The sequence below is a fragment of the Cololabis saira genome, chromosome 3 (assembly GCF_033807715.1).
Source record: "Cololabis saira isolate AMF1-May2022 chromosome 3, fColSai1.1, whole genome shotgun sequence".
Lineage (NCBI taxonomy): Eukaryota > Metazoa > Chordata > Actinopteri > Beloniformes > Belonidae > Cololabis > Cololabis saira.
In genome coordinates this window covers 45,071,073-45,074,957 of record NC_084589.1, presented here as the reverse complement: position 1 = coordinate 45,074,957, position 3,885 = coordinate 45,071,073, and the positions used below count along the sequence as shown (strand labels likewise).

The following is a 3,885-nucleotide window of genomic DNA, read 5'->3' as shown; positions in this document are numbered from 1 at the left end:
CTTGAAATAAGTAGAAAAATCTGCCAGTGGAACAAGATTTTTTTGCTTATAATAAGAAAATAAATCTTGTCCCACTGGCAGATTTTCCTACTTATTTCAAGTGAAAATTTACCTGAAACAGGTGAAAATTGTCACATTTTTCTGGTGATGACTCTAAATGTTGAAATGGCAGTAAAACCACATTCATTGGTGAAATGACATAAGTTTTCAGTTGTAAGAGCTTCCTTCATCTTTTTTGCTGTACAGCACACACTTGTATTTCATGCCACGAATAAAGTCATACAAACAAAAATGAAAAATGATTTCTAGCTTATTCATTTTATGTCAGACATATGGATTTATTTTGTCTAGTTGTCAGAATAATCACATTATTGGTTCCATATTATGTTCTTTGCAAATATAATCATGACTACTTTCATTAAACTGTGTTTTAGGTACTTTGATTTATAAACAGTCACACCGGGTTCATTTTGACCCAGGAAAACAGCTGTGATTGGTTTTAAATCAGTATTCTGATTAAACCTGATCAGTGTGTTTATTATATAAACGCATTTTCATTAAAGTCAGACAATAATGCTCAAAATAGTACTGTAAAGTTGGAAAGCAGTTGAATAATAACACATTTAACAGAGAATTAGGTTATAATTTATGTAATGTGTTATTGGTAGTGAATCTAAAAAGGTTTTTATTTTAAAAACACTGGACTTAAAACATACTTAAAAACACAAGACGTTTCGGTGTTCATCCAAACACCTTCATCAGTTGTTTGGTCCACAGGAAGTAGCTCTGGCAGTTATAGACTCAAAGGAGTCACATGACTAAGGTCACATGACTGCCCAATGAGTGAGCCAGAGAAGATGGTGTCCCAGGAGACTAAACAGATGCCCCTCCCCCCGCCTGTGAGGTGGAGCAAGTTGGTTGGTCTGTTAAGCGCCGGGGTAATGTCTTCAAAACAGCATTGTAAGATGAGGACAAATTCTGTCTCTATTTAAAGAGGGTCGCTCCACTTTCACATAGATGGCCTCCCTTACGCCCCTCTCAAACCATCCATCCTCTCTGTCCAGGACGTGGACGTCCTGATCCCTAAAACTGTGTTTTTCTTTTTGTAGGTGGGTGTAGACTGCAGAGTCTTGTCCCGAAGAATTCCCCCTCCTGTGTTGCGACATGCGTTTGCTGAGCGGCTGTTTCGTCTCCCCAATGTAGAGCTCTTTGCACTCCTCTGTGCATTTCACTGCATACACCAGGTTGCTCTTTTGATGTTTGGGAATCTGATCCTTAGGGTGGACCAACCGCTGTCTCAAGGTGTTTTTAGGTTTAAAGTACACAGGGATGTTGTGCTTGGAGAAAACCCTTCGGAACTTCTCAGACAGTCCAGCCACATATGGAACGACAACATGACTTCTTCTGGGTTTTGGGGTTTTGGTGTTTCCTGGTTTTGGATCTTTCTGCTGGTTCTTTTGTGTTTTGGTGAAGGCCCACTCAGGATAGTGGCACTGTTTTAACGCTTGCTTTATATGTTTCTGTTCTTTGTCCCTTGCCTCTGGGTTGGTGGGCACGGTCTCTGCCCGATGTTGTAGGGTGCGGATCACTCCCAGTTTGTGCTCCAGAGGATGGTGAGAGTCAAACATCAGGTACTGGTCGGTGTGCGTGGGTTTTCGATAAACCTCCACTTGAAGCTCTCCTTCTCTTCCCAGGCTTATACCACAGTCTAAGAAGGGACGTTGATTTTCCCTCATCTCCTCTTTTGTGAATTTGATGTAATTATCCACAGAGTTGATGTGGTCAGTGAAGGGGCCGATTTCATTGGTCTTCATCTTCACCCATGTGTCGTCCACATACCTGAACCAGTGAGTGGGACGAGCTCCACTGTAAGTCTCCAGTGCCTTCCTCTCCACTTCCTCCATATATAGGTTGGCCACAATGGGAGACACAGGGGAGCCAATAGCACAGCCATGCTTCTGTCTATAGAAGACCTCTTTATATTTGAAATAGGTGGTACTCAAACATAGCTCCAACAGAGTGCTCACCTGGTCTGGGTTGAGTTGTGTTCTGTCACTTAGTGTGTGGTCATGGCTCAGTCGTTCCCGCACTGTCTCGACTGCCAGTGCTGTTGGTACGCATGTGAACAGGGATGTCACATCGTATGACACCATGGTTTCATCTTTCTGCATAGAGAGTCCACCGATTTTGTCCACAAAATCCTTAGAATTCTGTATGTGGTGTGGCGTGTTACCAACTAATGGAGCTAATACAGTGGCCAGGTATTTTGCAATGTTGTATGTAACTGAGTTAATGCTGCTGACAATTGGTCTGAGGGGGTAGTTGTCCTTGTGTATTTTCGGTAAACCATAAAGACAAGGTGTGGTTTCTCCTGGGTACAAACGATAGTATAGCTTGCGGTCTACAACTCCTTGTTTTTCTAAAGACTGTAGGCAATTGATTACCTGTTTCTTGAATTTGCTGGTGGGGTCTCTCTTCAGAAGTTCATATGTGTTATGGTCTCTCAACAGGCTGGTTACCCTGGAATGATAGTCGTCTGTATCCAGCACCACTGTACATCTCCCCTTATCTGCTGGCAAGATAGTGATGTTGTTATCCTTACTTAGAGATGTCAGGGCCCTTTTCTCTTGTTGGGTGAGATTGGATGGTGGGGGTTTTGCGTTCAGAAGAGACATGGAAACCTGAGCACGAAGCTGTTCAGCCACATCCTCAGGGATGTTATTGTTCCGGATAGCTGACTCGGTTGCTGTGATCATGTCTACCACTGGGATGTGGTCCGGTGTTACTGCAAAGTTCAGACCTCTGGCCAAAACCTCCATCTCTGGCTTTGTGAGCTCTCTATCAGACAGGTTTTTCACCCATTTGTCAGACATCTCACTCCCCTCAAACTTTTCTTCACATGGAGTGTGGAGAGCGTCCAAAGCCCTGAGTGTGTGAGCACAAAGAGTCAAACTTCTTAATTTGTCTTTCCTTGCTCTTGGTGTGTTGGGCCAACTGTGCTTGATGCACAAAATCACTCACTTTGTGTAAAATGTACTCTGGTAATTTGGTAGCCAACATTTCATGTAACCGTTTGTCTTCTTGCTTCAAGACATCAAGAGTGAAATGAACCTGTCGTATCCTTTCATTTAGTAGCTGTTTTTGTGCTCTCTGTAAAATACCTTTTGTTTTGTGGCCTTTGAGGGATGATCTGAGGCGCAAGCTTTTTGGTGTGATCCCATGAAGCCGACATCTTAGGTGGAAGCGCACATGGTTCCTGTACTCTGCCACTTTTCTTGCTGTTTTCTCATACTCCCGTAGCACCTTCAGGCTGTCCTTGCCAAAATGCTCAGTAATATGTCTGTGGAGATTCATTTATCCAGGTAGAAAGTTCTTCTAAAAAGGTTTTTATTTTAAAAACACTGGACTTAAAACATACTTAAAAACACAAGACGTTTCGGTGTTCATCCAAACACCTTCATGAGTGAGTGAGCCAGAGAAGATGGTGTCACCATCTTCTCTGGCTCACTCATTGGGCAGTCATGTGACCTTAGTCATGTGACTCCTTTGAGTCTATAACTGCCAGAGCTACTTCCTGTGGACCAAACAACTGATGAAGGTGTTTGGATGAACACCGAAACGTCTTGTGTTTTTAAGTATGTTTTAAGTCCAGTGTTTTTAAAATAAAAACCTTTTTAGAAGAACTTTCTACCTGGATAAATGAATCTCCACAGACATATTGGTAGTGAAACATAACATGAGCATAAGTTACATTGAATAACCCCTCACCCCCGCACGCTTGAGGGTTAATTTAAATGTACAAGTAAATCGTTATTTAGCAGACGCTTTTATCCAAAGCGACGTGCATAACATTACAGAACATACAGAACAAAACATTCTTTGAAC

The 3,885-nt window shown here is 42.3% G+C and overlaps 1 pseudogene; it reads right to left on the bottom strand.

Moving 5' to 3' along the window:
• Positions 1-947: 947 nt before the first annotated feature.
• LOC133440676 (uncharacterized) lies at positions 948-3,354 on the bottom strand (annotated as a pseudogene).
• Positions 3,355-3,885: the final 531 nt, after the last annotated feature.